Source organism: Bombus pascuorum, chromosome 2, assembly GCF_905332965.1.
Source record: "Bombus pascuorum chromosome 2, iyBomPasc1.1, whole genome shotgun sequence".
Taxonomy (NCBI): domain Eukaryota; kingdom Metazoa; phylum Arthropoda; class Insecta; order Hymenoptera; family Apidae; genus Bombus; species Bombus pascuorum.
The window spans coordinates 17763681-17787138 of NC_083489.1; the positions used below are offsets into that span (position 1 = coordinate 17763681).

Below are 23458 nucleotides of genomic sequence, written 5' to 3' on the forward strand. Positions count from 1 at the left end.
AACCTATCTTCCTCTCGCTCGTCCTTGTTTCTCTATGATCTCTGAATGGTTGTGGCGGTGCCGTTTCGGCTCGGCTTTTTGCTCGTCCGTCGATCGTTCGTTTCGGGGAATAAATGGAAAAAAATATAACGGTGTTGTAAAATTAAAGCGAAACGATGGTTGGCTTTGTTAGGCTGTTGCGAAGATTCGGAGCAACCGGAGCACGTCGTCGCGAGATTCGCTTGGATCAAAGGCGAACTCGCGGCTACCTTCGCCCTTGTCTGCTACCGAGTGCGCGGCAAAATCGAATAATATTCGTTTCGGGTTGATATCGATCTGTAGAACCGAGGGGTTGCCCGTTCTCTCTTGTCCGAAAAACTGTCGTCGGACCGGTGTCCCTTCCACGTATCGCCGTGCACGCCAAGCCTGGCCCCCTTTATAAATATAACAATAATTAAATATGAGGGTCGCGGCACGACAGAGACGACAGCGATAGGACAAAGAGGAGATGATCGTGAGAGAAGCTGGCACGTAACAGCGCTGTGCCGATCCACACGAGAATGGCATCCTAAACATCGGACGAAAGAGAATTGGTCGGGAAAACGCGTTCAAAAGTATTTGTTTTCCGCGCGATCGTCGTTTTATAGAGTCGTGTTACGCTTGACGCGAGCAATTTTATTGAAAATTCGAACGTTCATAACTGTTAGGTATCGTTTTATCAGGTTTGGAGCGGCACATGCGTCTTAGGACGTTTCGATACGAAGATGCCTCAGTTCATAGTTGTTTTGCCACAGAGAATTAACACTGTACGACGTAATGTAATAAACAAACTCTGGACAAAGCAATTTCGCTGCTATGTGCAACCTACAACCGGCGACAAGTTCAAACCTTTCGGTACTCCCCTCGACCAGTAGAGATACAAGATCAGGTTCTGTAGAAGTCAGTCAGTCAGTCGCGCGAATCAATATCAGTATCGAGTCATCGAGTCAGTCAGTCGTGCGAGTAAGTCTAACGAGTCAGCATTACAATTAGTATCAGTATCACAGTATATCATCAAGCTAGCAACGCTTGCGATTAACTTTGTATTCTACATTTTAAAATATTTGTAAATATAGTTCATTAAATTAACTCGTCTCGTTATGAATTTAACTAACACGTGTCAGCGTCCACCACAGGTTGTCCGAAAAGTTGCTTCCGTTTTATAAGGAAGTAGGGTAGATGCACAATATTTTTTCTTCTATTTCATTGAATTACGTTCGATCCATTTAATTCTGTTACTGCAAAATTCGAGAAAATGATAGAAAATAAAAAAATCTTGCGCGTCTATTATTTCACTTATGAAACGAAAGAAGCTTTTCACACGACCTGATACGCACGCTATGTAATTCTGTCATTCCGCAAAGCCAGAACCACGTAGAATTTCCACGTCGGACTATTCGTAAAAGAGGAAATCGACGGAGAAGCCTAAACACAGAGTTTCGCTTTCGAAGATGCCGAGGAGGAAAAAATAGACCGAGTCGGATTAGATGAAATGAAATTTAATTGCAGGGAGTTAATAAACTAGATTAAATTAGATTAAAGCGAGTCGAATTGAAGGAAGGAGGGAGGGACACGAAGGAGGCGGAGAAGAGGAGCGATCGTCGAAGGTGAAGAAGAATGGAGAGCGTAACGTCGATAATGAGAGAAAAGCGAGGAGAAATGTGGGCGAGTGAGTCAATTCGCGAAAGCGGCGAGACGAATTAAACGCGTGCGAGTTAACGCACGACGGAATCGTCGTTCGGGTCGACTCGGTCGGACGGATAGTTGAGCCGGTCGTAACCATTTAAATGCTCGCGGCTGGATAAATTGTTGTATTAGTCACGGCAAGTTTATATCAATATTCCTGGACGTTTGTGCCGGCCGATGGCGAATTTACTTCGTTGCCGAGTCATCCACGGGCTACCGTCCGCTTATTATCGTCTGACCGTAGCCGCTTAAACTGTGCTGCGTTGCTTCGCGTTGCGCGGACGTTTGCTCGAGGCGAAAGCCTGGAAGAATAACGCGATGGAAACGTGATCGCGATCGTAAAACGGTGGAAAGCGGCGGATGATCGGGCAGAAGGACGCGAATAATCGGTGCGTTTAATCGCGTCACTGCGACAAATCGAGATCGCGTCAGAATCGGAATTGCGACACGTCACGAGAGAACGCATAGCTACGACGCGTATGCGAACTCGCGTGCGTGCGTGTGGGTGTGCGCGCGTTACAGCCGTCTGACGTAATATTTTTATGATCGTTGGCTGCAATTTATCGGTGACAACATTTGCTATTTCGGTCGTCGGCTTTGTATATGCAACGGTCGTTACATCGCGAGCTATGGATATCAAGTAACGTCTTCGTTCGCCGATTTTACGATCGATTTCTCATCGATGTCGAGAATATGCAGATTCTTTCACCGAAATTGCAACGCGCGATCGACTCTCTGCGACTTACCTGTAGGCGCGTTACGCGATTTCGAGCGTCGTCGATACCGTTGGTAACAGACGTCGCGTTTTCTCCATGACAGGTACATCGCTCTGCTGCAGGTCCATTCGCAGCACGACGCCTTTTCTCGATCACCTGTTCGAACGTGAAACGACCAATCGTTAGTTTTCGTCTACGATAGTTCGCCTAGTTGTTTGGAAAAGCGAGTGACACGAGTTAACGATAGAGTTAAATATAGGGTAGCGATCGAGGAGCGCGAAACACGAATTCAATAACGGCTTTTACGACGGTCGAAGAGAAAGAAGAAGCTGGCTCATATAGCCGGCGAATGCAATTTCCATCCTTGAATTTTCTCGCATATATTAACCTGGAAAAGGGTCGACCGATCTACGCAGAACGTGAGAATAGAAAGGGCGAACTGGAACGCGCGTTATCGCCGCGTTAACGACGCTCTTAAAGAAGTAGAAGCTGCAACCAACCGTTTCCCATTGTCCGCTATTTCGCAGATGTCCGATCGTACGGACGCTAAGTAGTGGAAGAAACGTCGGTTGCTCTCTGATCGATCGATTTCCAGTGAAATAGAAATATTTCCTGGATAATCCAGCGATCGCGATCTGGAGAAAAAATCGAGAGAAAGGGGGCAAAAGGAGAGGACGTTGAGGTTCGAGTTGGCAAGATTTTAGGCTGCAAAGAGAAATGGAAGGGAAGGAAGGAGAAGGAAAGACGGGAAGCAGGAGTTAGCGGAAAGAAAGAAGGAGGTACGGGTAGCAATGGTTACAGCAGAATAAACTCCTCAATAATGAGTTCCGCGAGTGAATTCCCTCGGCACGGAGAGGCTCGAGATAATAAAACAGAGCGACTGGGACGCAACCGAGCGACGGTGGTAGTAACGGTAGTTGCGATAGTATTGGTGGACGAGGGATGGCGAGGGTGCGGGGGTTGCACACCGGCAAGAGTAATAGTAAGAGGCAATAAAATATAATGAAATAACATCCAATCCAGGAGAGATATTGTGAAAATATTATTACTAACTTATTACTTGCTGGGCACGGTGCACCACGCTCTCTACGTTTTTCTCCTTTTTCTCCCCTTTTTTCTCTCCTTTTTTCTCTGCTCGGGTCCTCCCGCTTCGTCGGCCCCTTGCGTACGCATATCCTCTCTTTCCCTCTCTATTTTTCCCCTTTCGCTCTCTTCATCTTGCCGACCGGTTCGTTCTACCCTTCGACCGGCTTTCCTCCTACCGTAGTCTAGATGAAAATTTCCATTGAACGTGGCGGATATCTACACGTACCGCGAAATTTCATACGGCATTATCCTGCCCAATGTTTCTCGGTATTTGCCATTTCGTAAGGGAAACGCGAGGAAAAGCGGCGCGTAATTGCGACCACGCGACCCGACCATCGATCCAAAATAGTCACGCGTGTTCGATGGTTGTGTGGTTGGTTGGCCGAACGGATGAACAGTCGAAAGAGCGAACGGTGGCGATCGAGTCGACCGGAATATTTGAAATGCAAAGTACACGCTAAGCGGATTATCTGACAGGAAAGATCGGCCAACCGGCGGAGGAAAAAACGTGATTACGAAGCGAGATATCTAGGGAGATCGCAGTCGGTGACGACAGACGGTTATATAAAAGATAGAGAAACGTGTACGCGTACGTATACGACGTACCGTGGCGTATCGTAGCGTGTCGTGGCCGGCCGTGGCGCACTATGGCGCACCGTAGCGTACCGTGGTAGGCGGCGGTACCGGTATTCGACCAACAGCAGGAGCAACGAATTGGCGTAAAGGAAGAGCGTATTAGCGGCTAGCGAAAGAGGAAGAGGCGATCGTGAGCGGAAGGGAGATGCGAACCCGTAACAATCCTATCTGACGGTGTAAATCTCCGGCCGTTGTAACGAAGCGGCAAATCGAAACTAAACGGTAGACCATGAATGGGAAATCAGAAAATAACGTTACGGCGCGCGAGGCCGCGCACTTCCGCCAGGGACAGCTCGTGCACGGGGGGAATGTGCTCGCGAACCGCTCCACCAAGTACTTACATACGCGTTCCACGATGTCGCTCGTGCCTACTGTGTACTATGCGAACCTTCGTCCTACCTTTTCTCTCTCTCTTCTCTCTTTCATCTTTCGTTTCAACACCTTTCTATGTCTCAGCAAACATTTCTCCAAAAATCTATCGTCGAACATGTGCCCTGCTTTCGCGATGTCGTCTTTATTTCGATAATTTGTCTGTTCCGTGGCGGAAAATAACCGCGTGATATAGAAAAGTAGATGTTTGGTCGAACGTAGGCGTTGGGTAGAAGAGAGGTCGGATCGAGCGAAGAAGAAGAGATGGTTGGTTTTGGGAAATTTCGATGCGAGCTGCAACGATGGCCATTATTCGCGTTAGCGGTTTACGTTGGCGGTAATTTGCAAGAGTAGAACGATTTGCCGGGACAGCTCCGCTTATATAAATAATATATCGTTATGCGAAAGAGCGCATAAACGAGTAGCGAGAAGAAGAGAGGAGAGGAGGAGAGATGTGGCTCGTCCGTGTCCGATGCACGTGTCTTTGCAGCGAGTTACGTAAGTGCATCCCGTACACTCTACACGATAACCGATATATACGTAGGTGAATACGAGTAGAACGTACACAGCTTGGAAGGAAATCGGCACACGATAGCGGTCTCATGATGCAGCCTGTACGGGTAGTAAGTATTATAATGTCTTTATCGTTATGACTAGTATTCCATGCGACGTACGAATTAAATAAGATGGTCTCGTGACGCTTGCCTTCCGCTGTTAAGTAAATCGACGAACGAATCGTTGCGAAAGAGTAATATCTTTATCCGTAGAATGGCGTTTAAATGAAATAAAATTCGCGCGAGGACATTGCATATCCGTTATTAGGAAAATCGGTGCGCGACATTCTCACAATATACATACAATATAATACAGACATAAGAATAGGCTGTATCGACGTAACTACCATTCCTTCGAGCGCATAAATTAACTCTCCTTTTTACGAGGCTACGTTTCCGTCATTAACTCGCCGCTACGGCGCGTTCTGCCATCTTACGCATCGCTTCCAGTATCAATCAAAATTTACATTCCTAAATGTTCGTTGGAAAATGTTCAAGACGCCGTATGAAATTGTAAAGGTGCCGCATGGTGTGTGCGTGCGTGTGAGTGTCCGTAGCGCGTGGGTGGGATGTTTCCAACGCACGACGCATCGCTCGTAATTCTTTCACTTCCGCGTATCGCGCTCCTTTCTGCTTATTCGTTTACGCTCTAAGTAAACGATACGCGTCGCCGATTCTCGATCGTCGCTGGACAAACGCGTTTCCAAGTTCCGCCTTATTTTCTATTTCAATTTCAATTGGCGATCTTGTTGCGCGATTTCGTTTCGCCAACGATCCGTATCGTCCAACATCGATCCCGCAACGGAAACTCTGCATATTTGCAATGGTACGCGGCGAATGTTAGCACGCATAATGCCTTTTAATTCTCACGTGTCTGAAAACGTGATCGCTTGGATTCTCTTTCTGCCGATACGTCGCGGCAGTTACGTTCCCGCTTCTGTCTCCTTTCTCCCTTATTCCGTCTTTCTGTCCGTTACGGTTTGTCTCCTCAACTTCGACGTGATTCTCTTTCGATTCGACAGCCAACGTTTAAATTGTAAATGTATCGTTATCCCGTTGGTGGTTGGGCGGAGGTTGGCGCGCGAAAGGAATCGACTGTTAAGCGTAGGCTCAACTATCGCGTGCAAATACGTGCAACTATTTTTCCGCAGGTGGACGAACGTATGAATAAAATACAGTTCCTAGCCGAAGATTTGCCGAGTCGCCGAGTCGTTCTTCGTCGCATTTGCATCCGCATTACGAGACCGTGTATACCGTCGACTTGCGTAATATTATAATCAGCCTCGTGAAAATAAATAACTACGGCGTCTACATGGTCACCTCTCTTCGCCCCTCTCACTCTTTTTACCTATTCGCTAGATAACTATCTTTCCGTTTCCTGTTGACGGGTCGCGGTAACTATGCGTATATCCACGTACATCGTGCCACTGCTACGAGAAACAAAGAATCGAGCAAACGATCCCTAGACTCTTCCCTAAGATGATCCATCGTTCGTGTCTTCGCGATTTTCGAAAATCCACCTGTTTAAAAATAATTATCCATTCTATCGGATTATCTCGGGACGATTTCCGACTTCGTTCCATCGACAGGTAACAACCTGTACGTTCGTTCCATTTTTCCTTGTTTACAGTTTCCTGGTCGACGTTTCTCTGTCAAGTTGCAACGTTCTCGCGAGGACTACGAACGTGCGTTGAAAAGATTGGCGTCGGATCGTCTACCGCTACTCGGTTACGCGATTTCGAAGAAGAAGTTTCACGCGTGGCAGCAAAAGTGTCGAAGAATCGGACGATGCTACGGAGAGCGTATATCCTGCGTTTCAGCATTCTAGGCGAGAATTAACGCAAATTATTCGTGCGCGGACGAGCTCGGAAGTCGTAAAAACTGAGAACAGCGACACGGTTCGCGTCCTCGTTCCCGAAAACAAAGTAATCGAGTTCGCGGTCCGACTGGCTGCCAAGCTACTTCCAAGACGTTACACATCGGAAAGCCGTTGCGTCGCATCGCGTTGCATTACGTTGCGTAAGGCGTGCGTTCGGAGTACTCGCCGTTCGACTACCGATTTCAGTCCTTTCCAACCGATTCTCCACGGTTCTCTCTTTCTCCTACCCGATACCTGTCTATTCTGTGTTCTTGCACGCACGGTCTCTCGTGCAGAGAAAGAGAAAGAGAGAGAAAAAGAGAGTGAGAGAGAGAGAGAGAGGATCGGCAGGTAGGTACGTACGAACGCGCAAATGACAAAACACGTATTACGTGTAACTGGAGTCCGTGCTAGAGATCAATACACATAATAGAGGGTATCTATAGCGCGCGCAACCCGTGCTCATTTACTTAATTGTGTTCTATTCGGTATAACCGAGGTATGGTGTGCGACTCGTGTAGGTACGCGGCTGCCTACACCCCTCTTACCGTGCCTCGCCGCTTTGGCCACCCTTCGGAGCATTGCTCTCCCCCGCCCCGCCTTGTCCCACCTCGCCCCCCGGACGCCCACCCTCCTCTACCCTCGCCGCCCTCTCGTCACCACCCCCCGCCTCGTACTCCTGGTGGTGCTGCTGCTGCTGCTGCTCCTCCTCCTCCACCTCTTCCTCTTCCTCCTGTTCCCTGCTACCCTAGTCCCACCCGTTGCCCCCTCGCTACCACCCCTGATGTCCATAGGGCCGAGTGTGCGTAATATTCAGACGTATAACGTATAACGTACCGGGGCCACGTAGGTACATTGGCATCAATTTATGGGGTGGGAGGGTGCAGCAGATATATACGATCCGATAGGGTTGAATATCTCGTGCTTTTGTGCCCATCTACACCTCCTCGTTTCCATCTCTGCTCGTCTTTCTCTCAACGAGCCTCCGCCACTCTCGCTTCGTTTCGTCTCGCCTCGCCTCGCCTCGCCTCGTCTCATCTCGTCACCCCCTTCCCGGCCCTTTCTCCCATTATCTTCTTGCGTATGCTTTCTCTTCCGTGTTTCTCTCCTCCTCTCTTCCCTTCCGTTCTCGTCTTCTACTCTCTCGCGTTATACCGCCCTCTTCTCTTCTTCAGCGTGTGCCTCGTATCGTTTCGCATCTGGTCGTTCGCCGCGAACCATCTCAAAGAGTGCTTCGACCTCGACCGCGACGCGACGCCAATCCCTCGATCGTTCGATCGAGTCGAGGATCTCTTCGAGCCGAGCGGAAACCTTGCGTTCCGTTGTTACGCGACAAAGGAAATCCTACAACAGGATGGATGGATGGATGGGATCGCGGTGAAATTTCTTTGGGGGAAGGCTGACTTGTACCGTACCGCTACCCTACTGCGGCAGTATAGGAGGGCGAGTAGAATTAAAAGAAGAACGCGCGGCCGAAGGCTTCGGATGGCGCGAATAATTCGCAAACGAGCGTAAATTCGGCGTAACGAGCCAAAATTCGAGCGTACTACGACCAATGCTAATAAGCGCGCGTGATATCGCAAGAATTTTCGAGCGAGAAAATCCGAAAGCGATCCGCGGGTCAGCCGGCCGACAACTGCGACGAACGACCAACAACAAAATGTCGACCGCAATTATGCTGTAATTAACTTGGAAACGTACACATACATGCGCGCGTACGGGCGCACGCACAATCCCCTCAGCTACGTCGTGGACAGAGCCGCGGAAACGTGTAACCCGTTGGAGAGCGAGCACGAGCGCGCGGCTGCTCGCTCACACCGACAACAAAAACACACCAACGCCCGGGCAAACGCACACATACCGCCGGCACCGGACGGTGCGGCGTGCTTCACAGGTGGTTGGGGATTTTTGTATTTAGCGGTTGGCACCGTCCGGCGTTCACGCGTTTACACGCGCCGCCTGGCTGCATTATGCATGTTTGCGGTAGCAGAAGAGAATTTAAACCAACTATCTCCGATCTATCCTCTGCCGTCTGCTTTTCTCTCCCTCTAATTCCCATTTTCTCGCCGCTCTCCTTCCATCCAATCGCCATCTTCCCTGCTCTTATCTTTGCTCGCCGCTATTCCGTTCGCGCGATTACCAAACGTCTTTGCCACTCTTGGCCATCGAAGAGGAATTCGTTGCATGCTAAACCTCGGTGGTACCGTCAACGTAAAAAGAACACGTTCGCGGCTTGAAGAAGTAGTTTCATGTTGAACAACATTTATGTGACAAGAAGAAGTAGTTGGTAAAGGAAAAAGGAAGGCGATTTTCACGACAAAAGCATCGAGCGGGTACCGAATAAACATTTAAGCTGCGAAAGATAACGAGAATAACATCGTCTCTGCGTGAAATTACAATTTAAATTAGTATTATTATGACTTGGGCATTGTCACGTAATTACATTATTATTATACGTTTTAATACTTTATTAAATATTTATTGCTTTGTTATTGCATCAAATACGGTATTAACGACCCCCCGGAGACTCACATTTCACCGGATTTCATCGAACGCGGACGTCCTGGCAGGCGATCGCGACCAATACAGGGGAACTTTCGAAGAGAACAGAACCAAGACGTTTCTCTACTTTCTCTGCTCTTTCTCCTTCCTCGGTTTTACGGATTAGACGGAAGAAGGTGAGAGAGAAGAGGGGGCGGGGCAAGGTCGAATGAGAAAGCGATAAACGAAGGGGTAGCGCAGCGTGGTCGACGATCGAGCGAGTGAACGATCGGCATTCTAACACGATGTGGCATACACACGTTTCAGAGCTGTGTGTTACGCGGATGTACGTCAAATCAAAATGCACAATCCCGGCGAATCATTTCGAATATTTCATAATGGGCGCGAAATATCATTACCTGCCGCCTGTGCGACACCCTCCGCCACTCGAGCCCACCCCACACCCCACGTGTCTCCATCCCTGGTGAATTCGCCGCCGGTGACTCCCCGCATCGCGAATATTACCCGCACAGACAGAAGCAGCGACGAACGAAAAGAGAGAGAGAGAGAGCCGCGAACAGCAACGAGAACCGACCCGGAGAGATGGATGGAAACACGAGGAAGCTTAGAGAAGGAAAGAGACGAATAACCGACCGGTAGATTCGTGTCGCGCGTGTACGTATAGCGAAAAACACATTGGCGAGCTTGCACACGGACGTGTGCGAACACGGTGTACGACGGGCTATGCAACCGGGACTAAATTACGTTCCCCGTAACGCGTTTAGCCGCGAATCGCATTGCGAGCGATCCGTATAACCCGAATATCGGCCGCACGCCAGAGATAGGACAGGACCGTCCGACCAACCGACCGACCGACCGAGGGATTCGTCCAGGAACGATCATTACACCCATCGATGAGAGACTTCGCACTCCATTTTCATCATCGATCTTGCCCTCCGAGTTCCATCCTATCGAACGTTCGACAAATATTCTTTCGTGCGCAACCGGCAAACTGCGTTTTAACCTCAACGACTGCTGAAAAATATCGCTTTCCGGCGTTTTCTGCCGCTTCTCGATTAGTACTTTTCATGTTTGCTTGGTTTTCTCGATTCTGAAATTCTGGCATGGTCGATACGCCGGTATACGGGGAGGGTCACCTTCGATCGACGCGCATCGAAGGTAGGTCCATGGAACGAGCAACGAGACTCATCCTAGAGACCTCACCAGTCTACCACGACTAGGCTTCGTTCTCTGTGCGAAATATTGGCCACTAGCTGGCCACGGTTAGCAACCGTATCGAAGAGGGAAACGCTGGAGTAGCAACGTCATCGACGGTAGGAGAAGGCCAGCAGTCCAAGCAGCAGCCAGACAACGGACAGGAGCTACGGGCAACTAGGTAGGCCGTTGGACAGGCAGGCAGGCAGGCAGGCAGGCAGGCAGGCAAGCGGTAGCAGCAGCAAGGGTGGTAGTAGTAACAGCAATAGCAGCAGCCTGTAGTTAGTAGCTAGTAGTAGCTAGACAGTAGTCAAGCACTAGTAACAGTGGCTAGCTCCTCGTCGTTCTCCATTTGCCTTCCCCTATGTCCCCCGACCTATCTAGCCAGCTGTCTAGCTATCTTTCTCGGTTCCTCTCTGGCCCTCGTTTCCTCCCTTCCTTCGTCCCTCTTCATCGACCTTCTCCACCATCGTCGTTGAAATCACCACCACCATCGTCGGTACCATCAGCAGCAGCACCGTATACACGGTACACTCTGGTACTACTCTGGAATCGCATCGCGGCCACTCCAGTTGCATTGCGGCCAACACCGATCCGCACACAACACAGGGTCCGGCTCGTCGACACATGTACCGGAGAAATACGTACGGCGCACGCATATCCATCCAGCCGGAGCAACTCGCCGAACGATGCGTACATACACGCGCATACGCGAGAGCACAGCGGCCTAGCGTTGCCCTCTGCCTCCGGCCAGAGATATCGTTAGCATGCCTTGCTAATCACGGACTCGATAATAATACCGTGATTGATAGGACGAACCCCGTCCCTTCTCTTCGTTCGCCTCCACCTCCACCTCCACCTCCATCTCTACCTTCTCGTACAACCTCCTACAACCTCCCACCCCCACCCCCGCCACCTCTACCCCTCGGACCCTCTAGCGAATCCCTACCTCTTCCTCTTCCTCTTCCTCTTCCTCTACCTCTACCTATACCTCTGCTTCTGCCTCTGCCTCTGCCTCTGCCTGTGCCTGTGCCTCTGCCTCTGCCTCTACCGCCACCGCCACCGCCACCGCCTCCGCATCCATCTCTGCCAGTGCCTCCTCGAAACCTGGAACGTTCCACCCCTCGAGAGTGCGGCCATTGCGCCCCTCTGACTTTCTCTTGTCCATTCTTCCCCCTCCCCCTCCTACCCGCCGCCATGCCCTTTCTAACCTCCTTTCCTCTCTTTCGCGATACGTTCCTTTCTCGCGGTTTTTCGCGCTCGCCTTCTTCTCGCGCAGGACCAACGAACCACTTTCGTCTCTTCTTGAAATTCGATTCGCGCTTTGCCAGCAGAAAACGTCAATGGGACCAACATTTTTCGCGTACTCGTCGCTCGAACGCGCCGGATTCGTTTTCCTGATCGTCAACGAGGTGACTGCGATAAACTTGCCTTCCTTCCGCGTCGTCGCTGTCGTAACTCACGATCGACGTTTCGTTTGTTTCGAACGGAGCCGATTACGATGGCGAAACCGCGGTGAAGCAGAGCTAAAGCTAACCGGAGCGTGTCGCTTTATTTATGTATCTTCTATCGCCTCTCGCAACCAGCCAACGAGTGAGCAACAATTACCGCGGAGCGCGATCGTCTAAAGAAAAGAAGGAACGGTACATATATATATATATATTGCATATATATATATATATATATATATGTTGTAACCGAGAAGATGATAAATGCGAAAAAAAGCGACGCCACTTATCCTCTTGGCCGTTACCATTGAAAGGAATCGCAGCCAGAACACGAAATAATGAAGACGCAACATTCGACTGGCTGCCATTTCGCGTTGCATCTAGCAACTGTTCAAGCTCGGTGGCGCATGTGGAAATCCGTGTGTTTGTGTATGTGTGTACCCGCGCGAAGGAAAGTTGAGCCGAGAGTCAAGATAGGAAAGCCCGACTGGGCGCATGCACGCGTTTTATATGGGTCGTGCTATCTCTCTTTCTCCCGTTTCCTCTGGAAGCCGGGTGCACGGAATTTGCGTGTGTCCGAGAGTGCGCGCAAGTACGAAACACCTATGCTGGCTATGATACCATTAGCATCAGTGATTAATGTATGCCGCAGCCTGTTCCACGGCAATGCGCGAGGTTCCTGTATACTCCGTGATTGACTCGTAGCCGCGGGAACGACCGACACTGAAAGAAAACACCGAAGCCGAGATCGACCGACACAACTTACTTCTTCCTGAGCCTCTGCTCGATCCACGACAAATTAATCCATCCGCCATGCGTATAAAACGCTGCTTGCAAAGAGTAGTCAGCTTCTCGCCAAACGATTTTATTCTAAGATTTTCCGTCAAATTTGGAACATTTCGAGGGCCGACCGACTGCTAACATTCAATTGGATAATTCAATTGGTAAAGTTGGAGAAAATCGAGTGGAGATTAATTGGGATAAGATATTAAATTTAATACGTTTAGGAAAGCGTGGTGACGAGACAAGAGGACCGTTTGTCCGATCGATTTAATCGCGAAACGAGAATGGTAATCGGTAGCTAATGGCACACCCGGTACGTTCAAATTCGGAGATCGTGGATTACACATCGTGTCTGTGCAAGCGTACGCGCGTTCTGTATTTTAGGCTGTCAGAGACGAAACCTTCGAGGTTCCGGCAATGCGTTCGTAGATCGATACCGCAGCTTCGATTCGCGATGGACGGGAAGATCTTTCGTATCGCGTTGCAGCGCGTTACGTGTCCTCAAATGGCTTGCAGCCGAGAAACGGGAATTAATTATCGAGAAACATGCGTTTACATATCGAGCGGTGTACATGTAACCTACGCAGAAATTAATAGCTGCTGCGTGGCGGAGAGAATTAAGGTGCCACGTTAAGATCGACCGAACGGGCCGAAACACCTCTTCGATATTTTCTCTCTGGTTCAGGGAAAATTCGTCGAGCACTTTTCGCTAGAACGATCGCGGCGTACTTGGACAAACGACGAAGAAAGGAGAAAAATAGGAAAGAGCGATAGCTGCTGGCGAATCTTCTTCGGACGTGTTTTATCGTTGCGCTATCCAGCTCGTATAACGCAGAAAAAATGTCAATCGATCGAGGGCGACGTTTTTCTTCGTTAGATTATAGCGCACACGATACTCATAGAATATTTATACGGACTTTACATACATTTGTATACTAGAACACAGATTACAGATTTTTTTTTTGTCTAGAAACTCATAGTTATAAGGTATACCGATGAATTGATATTCATAGATTAAAATCAGCCAAGTGTTACCGGATAACGGCTGCACGTTTACAAGGTTGACGTTGGTTTAACGCGTGGTGCTAAATTAATTATAATGATTACTATCCACGAGGCTCGTATAGTCTTGCTTACAATGTAGATACTATCGAGAGAATGGATGCTGGCTACATGGGAAGAAAAATGTGAAATTTAAGACTGGGAATAATTCTTTGCACTCCTGTTTGCTTCACCGACAATTTATACCATCGGTATCAACGTTACAGGCAAATTCCTCGTTAACGAGAAGAAACTACGAATTAAAACTGAAAGACGTGCTTTAGTCGCCGGCCTATTCTGTCCAGCGGCTAGACCTACGTACACATAGATTTTCTATCGGTGATACGCCTAGCATCGAAAAATCAATGAACCGACTCTAGTAGCGATGGTTTACGGTTTACGGGATAATTTGTCACGGAGAAGTTTGATAGTTTGCGGCGAGAAAAAAAAAAGGGAGAGAAGTGGGAGGGAGGAAACGAAATCGATTCGAAACGAATCAATATTGATTCTGACGATTAATTTCGCGAAACTTTTTAAGAATCGCTGAATAATAAATAGCGAAATTCGACTAACGCGGAGGAAGCGAATCGAGAAGTTTGAAATCTCGAAGGATTTTGTCGTGCGGTTCGGATACGAATACATCGTGTGGGTGGAGGGGAATATGTAAACTGAGAGTCGCATTAATATTCAGGCTCGCGGAGGTCTTAAGGAAGAAGAAACTCGTGGAAGGCAGGCGGGCAGGCAAGTAGGCAAGCAGGCAGGCAGGCAGGCAGGCAGGCAGGCAAGCAGGCAGGCAGGCAGGCAGGCAGGCAGGCAGGTAGGTAGGTAAGCAGGCAGGCAAGGAAAGAGGGAGCAGGTAGGTAGGCAAGCGGGTGGGCACGGTGCCGCGATCCATAAAAATGTCGGGGCTTCCGAGTGACGGCCGGAAACCAGGAGATGGACAGGGCCAATTGTTTATATTACTCGGTGCAACAATGGAAGTCCAGCGGCGTGTACCGTGTAGTATCGTAATACATGCTACGGTGCTTGCATTCTTTTTCCAGGAATTCGACCGTGCCTCGGTTGTTGCGATAATGCCAACTAATGTTTCTTTTCTTCTTCCATTCGCGCTCGCCTGATTTTTATTGACCCCTCCTCGTTCCGTCGTTACACGAGACATGGAATTCGTTTGGAAACGGAAACCTTGGCGTGTCTTGCATATTTCCACTTTTTCAGGCGAGATCGTTCGAGGAAGTACGACATCGTTGGCCGAGCTGTTGCAACAGAGTTTTCAAACCGCGCGGTTGGCCGTCGCGGCGCGACTCGAATCGTCCTCGGTCGATTCGCCTAGCCAAACTGATTCGAACTGCCACAAGGTATTCCATGGAAATCGGATTCACGGAACGTCGTCATCGTACGCTGCTGCTTAGATTAACGGGTGACGAAAGACACGCGAAAAGGTCAACGGACAAGCAGCGAGAGACACGCACGGCCGAAATTTCGCTCGTAAAAGTTTTACGACATCGAGAAATCCAACGTTGGGCGAGAAAAGGAGAAAAAAAAGAAGAGGGAACGGCGAAGGAACGACGAAAGGTGAAGCGAAAAGAGACGAGAAACGAGGGAAGCAGAGGGAGGGTGGGAAGGGGGTGGGGAATGGGGATGGGTACGAGAAGCGGAGGGGTGGGTGAGCCAGGGGTGAGCAGAGGTGGAAGAGACCGCTACCTTTACAGTAAAGTAAAATCTACAGTGCGCTATGCTACAAAGCAGGTCTGGCCATTAGGTATTTATTAAGTTTAGAAATTTATAGATGCCTCCTGGGCGCGGGCCCCGTCGACCCCCTGCGAGTAGATACGCTCCTGCCCCGTGCCCCTTCCCGCCGCCTCAGCCTCTAGGTTTCACCGTCTCCACGGCGCGGCGGCGGCAGTCTCCACCCCCGGCCAGCCGCCAGCCAGTATTAAAATGAATTATTTAATTTTAAACTTGGTAATTTTTAACCGTATTATATCAGAAATTATTTACACGCCTGCTTCAGCGCTGCTACCCGTTCCCGTCACTCCGCTTTGCCTCTTGCCTGCGCTCTCCCCTATCCGTTTTACCATTAAACTCACCGCCACTTACCTCGTATACCAGCCGCGAACGTTTCTTCTTAGCTTATCGCCCCTAATATCCACCTTATATTTTCTTCGTGGCCGAAAAAACTGTAGAATGACCAACCGTACGAGCGTATTGCCGCTTGCTACACGATCTGCCAGGCGAACGCCAATAGACGAGGACACAGACGGTTCTTTGCTTCGGGGAAATTCGATTTATTTTCGCGCTGAAGCGAAACGAAAAAAGGCAGTCCGGGTATCCCGATTAATTTTCGCGTAGGTATTTAGTTAACGAGTTGATCGTCGAAATTACAAGGTATAATTTAATACCGACACCGGTCAAATTTACTTCGTAAATAACGGTAAATAAACGGGCCGTTTAGTGCGCGCGCGGCTGCACGTGCCTCTAAAATTTCGCCCTTGCAGACGACCGCGGCCAAATTTGTCAACGTAAATCGGCACGATACGCGCGCATCGTTGAAATCTAATTGAAATCCTAATTGCAGCGACGAGTCTTTTTTTCCCTGCACACCGGAAATTTGTTACGATGTTCCGTCGATTTATGCTAATTACCGATGCCTCGGTAATATTAATTAATACCGTCGATAATATTGCAACTTCGTCTAGACAAACGACCAAGTAATACGTAGATGCTGCGCTGGTTGATGAGCGTTGGTCGGGCGCGGTTCACAACGTGTCATAGCGCGGATCATAGCGTGCACAAGCCGTTTTAGCTTACCGCGTACGTGTTTACGCGCGTCAAGAGAACGCGCCGCTCCGAACTCGACGCGTATCCGCGCGTCCACGGTTCTGCTAGGTAAAAAGTAGAGAAGCGTGCGCGCGATTAGTGCAACGACGATGTATCGGCAAGCGGGAATAGGACAGGAGCAGCAGCAGAAGAGCGCGCTCGCGAGCTCTCATAGATAGAAGTTGGGTTCGTAGTGGTCGCGAGGTATAGTCGTATAACGCGTCTATACCGTCTGGGCACATACGCACGCGATATCGCGTCCAGTCCGCGCGGTATTAATTGTTACGACGAGAAAGGCAAATAATTATTATAATTGTCCGGTATAATAATAGGATTCAGCGCTGGAATACCGCTTATACATCGTTCGTCGTAATAAAGCGGCCATCGATTTCGAGCCGGCGTCCATCGATATCGGTGTAGGCGCGCGGCTATATAACAGGCAAGCGCATGATACGCGTACGCAGCTGGACACGTAGTTCGTACAGGTATTTACGTAGCGGTGTTGTGTGCGTGTACACCGGCAAGTGGTGGGTGTGCGCGTATAACGCATATCGAATGTTTATATTATATGCACACACCTAACGAAAGCCTAAATATACTAGCCACCGTGTGGGATCACGCCTATAGGCGGCTATTTGAGCGATAAACAACCGGGCCCGACGTGTTACGCGGCGAATGGTAAAATGTATGTATACCGGGTGTACGCCTCCATTCTGCCACGTTGTTGGTGTATCAATTGTGATTAGGGACAAAGATCCGACGAATTATTCCCGCTCGGTCTCTAATCTGATAACCGAAGCCAGTACGCGCACACGTCATTGCATCGATTGTTTCTGCATGTGGGAAATCATAAAGGGCAATGAGTGTCCGAGTGTCTTCATTGTGCCCGATAGAACGAAACGCTAATCACTTTTATTGGTACGCGTGTACAATCGCGACGTCACCCGCCACGCAGCTAAACCTGCTCTCGTCGTACGACCTTCTACTACTTTCATCGTCTTCCATTCTCAACGGTTTGTCACGAACAGGTTACAACGTCGATGAATCCGATGGGTCCGCGGATGAAACAGCGGGACACTGGTCGAAATTCTTGGCGAAGCGTTTTATGACTTGATCGAACCGTTCCTCCGCTCGCTACCGCAATAATATTCCAGAGTTTGCACTCCCCTTTCGAAAGGCCGCACCCCAAGGACCGAGGGATGAAAAACCGAGGGGTAGTCGGTCGAATCAATTCCAAACAGGGGAGGGTTTCGGCGTTTTCAACGGTGGGTCACGGCACTGGGTTACCGGGTGCGTATACCTCCAATTCGCTCCTTCTTTCCTCTCTCTCTCTCTCTCTCTCTCTCTCTCTCTCTCTGTTACTCTTGTCGGCGCGACACTTCTCGGGCTACAAATTTAACCGGCAGAATAGAACGTTGGAACATCGCGGCTGCCTGTTCGCTTTGCGAAAACTTTGCAGAAATCGCGATTACCTGAATTTCGTTCGTTGTTTGTCGCGCCGCAGCTTCGACGAGCTCCGAAACGACACGGCGATAGAACACGGTTGGAACGAAATCCTGGAAGGCAGTTTCGCGGATATCAGGACGGTGGCGCGATAGCGCTACATCGGGATTGTCCATCTTCGAAATATCATTTCGGATGTAAATTTCGTGTGGCCGGCTCGAATACAAAATGCGTATGAGATTCGAGATCGGTGGATTTGCGATAGGAAGAGGAACTTTTGGATTTCCATTTACAGGGCGTAGCCTGATTGGACGAATCGACATCACCGGTCGCTTCGCTATTCTCCCCGCAGGACACGTCACGCACATTGGCACAGACTTATGGGTATAATTCATCGACATTACTCGCAACGGGGGTCGGCGGACCACCCCAGCGCAACCACCGTAACCCAGCACGCGCGTTTTAATCCATGCCGTGCCCTACCATACTTTTACACGCTTCCGTATTTACGAGCTCGCAACCATTTGTTCAGCTCTGCTCCTTCGACTCTCTATCTCCACAGAGAACCTGATTCGTATCGATCAGCGAATCAAAGTCCATCACTCTGTACATGCTGATCAACTACGAGAAACAAGATGTTTCTAGTCGCGGGACTAACTGCGATCAAAGATGCCAGCAAAGATTTCAGTCGAAGCTAAGACGACGAAAGAACACGGCGGAGGGAGTCGTTGGCCGTCGACCGACGAGTGGGTGTCATCGGTGAAACTGACTACCACCGGGTGAAAATGGAGGCAACGACGCGTAGGAAACTAGCGGAGGGTCGCCAATCACGAGGTGTCAGTCGGGGCGAACCGTCATTACGCGATTACATTTTTTCCTCTTGCTCCATCTGTCTTCGGTTGGCCGTCGTAAATCTCGATTAGGTTTCGATATTCCGAGTAGAACGCTGTGCTGTACACGGCGGCAAAAAACTCTCGAGTTCTCGCAGTTGTTTATCGTGGCAGTTGACAAAAAAGATGGTCGCGACGACGATCATCGGTGGACGTAACGGAGCAACGGCTATTAGCACGAAAACGACGTATCAGCAGCTACGACCGGACAACCTAACAATAACAAATAGCGAGCAATTTCAATTTATTCGAAATCGGAAGTTACTCGGCAGTTTATCGATATTAGATGTTCATACATATAATGAGCGTGCTTTTAAGTAGTTGATTCACCTTTCCCATCGGGTTGCGACCTCCTGACGTATTTCAACATTTATATCGATGCGTTCGCCGTCGAATTAAATATCAATCAGCACCGTAACCGAACACAATTTCATCGTTAGAAAAACCTTAAAAAACCCAAGTTCTCCATCTCAACTTGGTCGTTCGTCTGATCCCGAAAGATTCGTGTGGCGAAATCCATGTTACGGGTCAGACGATTCTCGCTGTCAGTTTCTACCAGAGTTCTCGTTGCAGAAGCTTTCTCCGTATGGTTGGAGAACACTAGGCGAATTCATCGGTCGTAAAATCTCGTATGGATAATGAGTTTCCGTCGTTTTGCGGTGCAACGCGAGCAACAGGAATCGAGTCGGACGAAGAGTAAGAAAGGTTAAGAGAGGGAAGGTACCACCGATAGTCGAGGAAAGAACCCGAGGGGAAAGGCAAAGGGAGATGAGAAGAAGAGGCAGAAAAAAGGTGGAAGGAAAGGACGGGACCAGAGGTGGACCACACACACACACATGCAGCGAACGTGACCGAAGCGATCCAAGTCCATATTGTAATGCGGAGGTATCCATCCTGCCGCATTATCGTACAGTCCGCGGCAGCAGCACGATACTTCCGTGATCATGCTTTCCAGCACGAAATCAACTTACCCACGGAAGCAGCTTCGATCCGCACGGCGACAGTCAACGATATACTACGCCAACTTTGTATCTTCGTTTCCACACCGACAGCTACTTTCCAATCTTCGTGTCCGCGATCTTAACCTGTGCGGGACAAACGTATGACCTTTCTCTTCGTTTCCACTCTCTTCGCTTCGCCGAGCGATGACGGACCAGCAGATGACAACGAAAAGGGAGGAAAGCAGCGTAGAATGGTAGAAACGTTTGAGAAGACAGTGGAAAGATTGCGTGGATGACGATCGAAACGTTGAGACGCGTCGGATAGATTGGACAAAACGGCGCGCCGATTCGACCGAACAAGACTGTACGAAGACGAGATAAACGAATCACGTACTATGATAATAGCTAGTTGCTAAATGATTTTTTCCACGACCAACCTTTCTCCTCCCTACTTTCTTCGCCATCCGCTGTTCTACCCGTGTGGCTCCGACCGTTTCTAGCTGCCTCGCCTTTAATGTTTCATTATAACCGCGTAATGAAAATAATAAGAACCGTGCCGGTCTTCTGCCTACGCTATCTATCCGATATTTTTCTCCCTTTCTTTGCCTTGCTTCTCTAACTGAAACGATTCGTTCGAAATGCACGTAGGTATCGCGGAGTTCGCGTATCGCAACGTGATTATTATTTCTTCGAGGAAGAGGAAAAAGAGGAAGAAAATGGAATCGAGCCGAGGTAACGTTATCTTGGAAACGCGACGAAGAAAGACTTTCGGTAAGCCAATCTCGCGGATTGATAACCGGAGAGAATCGAAGACCTTAGCTATGATTTTTTCAGTTCGACCAAAGAACCAGACAAAGAGGAAGGTAATCGCAAAGGTTGTCATTTGTTAGGAGAGTGAAACGAAACAGCAACGACGAGGACCGAGATTCCTGAGTAAGAGCAGCCGGGGGAGAGATGCGAGGCATTTTCATTAGCATAAGATTCTTTTTAGTAATCTCGCGTAATGCCTCCCCCTTCCGCGAGCTGCCCCACTACCCAGAAAGCAGCAGCAGCAGCGCCAGAGCCTATCATTATAGAGAAGGAATCATTGGATGATCTTAATCATGCGAACCGCTCTCCGTGCCTTCGTGCCGGCCAATCGCGTCAGCCGATTTCAAATAATGGTTTCCACCGGCACCGCACTAAACTCGGAAATGCATACTGGCACGGAGCCGCTCGAAGAAACTATAACTGCTTTCGACCAGCGATTCGCTACTCGTTCGTATTCGTGGAATTGACGTTAAATAGAAAATTAAAAGAACCGAGCAGATTGGCCGAGCGTAAAAACGCTGCCAATCTTTCTGCGAGAATTTGAATTACTCGGAGAAAATTGCGAGTCTGGAGCAGATCGTTTGCTCGCAAGAACCATCCATCACGATTTCGTTCGCTTCCGCGAAATCGGTTCGCGTATCGTTCGCATCGTTTCGTTCGCGCGACACGATCAATTCTTCTTCTCGATAAACATAACCTTTTTGCATTTACGATTTTCTCTTGGTCTGGAATTTTCCTTTAAGGTTCTTTCTATCGACGCTCGGTGATCCCCTGATCGCGAGTTAGGTAGGTCGAGTGCAGAGGCTCGATCGTCGCTCGACCTATCTCAACTCGTGACGCGAACAACGAAGGGACCAAGTGCCGTAAGGGTTTCCACCCTTAAATTCCCGACAGGAGCTCTGTGGTCGTTAAGGGGTGGCATAGGTACAGAGGGGGTGCAAGTGTCGGCGGTTTTGCCGTGGAAGTGGAAGTGGAAGTGGAAGTGGAAGTGGAAGTGGCGTGGGACTCCATCCACCACCGGCCCGTTCCGTTTCATCCCCTGGAAAACCCGTGAAAACCGCCACTTGTTGCATTACCTACCCTCCATACCTCCGCTCAACGAATATATATTTATACCTATACATATTTACATACACAGGCGTGCGCGCGGTCGCGCACCCACACCAGCCTATTTAATCGTACAAGCGACTGTACAACTCCGCGTCACGGAATTTATATATCCAGAGGCGCGTTTATATCCGAATGTTTTCAAGGTCGCGTGTGAAACGTGCGAATCGTGCGAAACGCGGCCAACCGGACGAAGCGTGCGCGTCGTAAAACAACGGCACGGCACGCTCGATCTCAAATTTCCAAGAGCAAGAGAAACAGCGAGAACGAAAAAAGTAGAATTCTTGATCGCAGGTTAGACATGATGGCTCAACAAAAAGTTAATGACTGTGTTACATCGACGTAGCGAGCTACCAATCGCAACGGGATAGATGCTTCAGATTCAAACCTCTATCCGTCCGTGTGTCTGCGTCAGAACGATATCGCATCGTCGCTGCGAGCAAAGAAGAACGCGGCGCGACCATCTCGAACGGATGAGAAGCGCAAGCACGGGGCGCGAGAACGCGCGGCCTAAACCGGCGGACCGATCGACGCGACGCGATGCGACGGCTGAGAAGGAAGACGAGGCCGCTGCTGAGATTTGCATTCGAAACGTGCAATTTCCGACGTTTTCGCCCCTTTTTTCAAGGTTCCGAATTTCTCGACCCAACGATACGTAGCTTCTCGATACTATCCTCCGTCCCCTTACGCTACTCCGCTCTACTCCGCTCTACTGGCGTGTGCAAAGGCACACACCCTGCATTTACTACCGGCTAGACGCAAAAAATGTCGACGTCGACTGTTGGAATAAAACGCGCTCTTTCGCTGTAGCGCGTTGCGATTTTCGATGTAGGCGCTGATCACGGGGCTAGGTAATATCAGTGCCTCGAGGCAACCACCATCCAGACCTTGTGTATAAGCGTTATGCCGATCATGCTACCGGGTACCGAATCACCGAATATCGAAATTACCCCCCTAACCTTCTCCTCTTTGCTCCACGCGCTACTTTCTCTTTCTTCCCTTCCATTCTGCTCTTTCTCCTCGTCTTTCTTTTACTTCCCCTCCTAGCCAGCCCTCTTACCATTCACCCTTCGTATTGCCATCTCTCTCATACACTTCGATTCTCTGTCTATTTCTTTCGCTTCTCCTTTCTCCTCTAAAGACCTAAGACTCGATCGATATAATCATCGGTCTCTCACCTGCGGCAACGAATCGATACGCGAGTTCGACGTGGTCGCGGAAAAGACGAGGCACGAACGGTGCCCTTTGACGAGGGGTCGACGGAGGGGGAAAGTGATGCTTCGTCCTCGGGATCGCGTACGGTTGCCGGCGATTTGATTCGAAAAGAACGCCCCTCGGACCAAGAACCAGCACGGTTCTTCCCACGAAAATTGCCTTCGATTTCGGTTTTGCTAATTCGACGAAGTCGAATCGCGTTCCAACTCGCTGGCGTCTAAAAAATGTTGTTTGCGAATCGTAAACGATGTGTTGGAAACGAGCGAACGAGAACACGGGAACGCTTAACCCTTTGCGCTATGTCGAGTGTGACTCGACATGAGTTTTTATCTCGGCAGCTCCTT

The 23458-nt window shown here is 49.4% G+C and overlaps 2 protein-coding genes across 2 annotated transcripts in view; both read right to left on the reverse strand.

Moving 5' to 3' along the window:
• LOC132916795 (dnaJ homolog subfamily C member 22) overlaps nucleotides 1–23458 on the reverse strand; it is a 262780-nt gene that overhangs the window by 197678 nt on the left and 41644 nt on the right. The gene's annotated exons all lie outside the window — the stretch shown is intronic.
• The window catches only part of LOC132916779 (protein bric-a-brac 1-like), a 225490-nt gene that overhangs the window by 180386 nt on the left and 21646 nt on the right, over nucleotides 1–23458 (reverse strand). Inside the window, exon 3 of the mRNA XM_060977097.1 lies at nucleotides 2451–2576. The gene's annotated coding sequence lies outside the window, so the exon portion shown is untranslated. The remainder of the gene's footprint in view (nucleotides 1–2450; nucleotides 2577–23458) is intronic.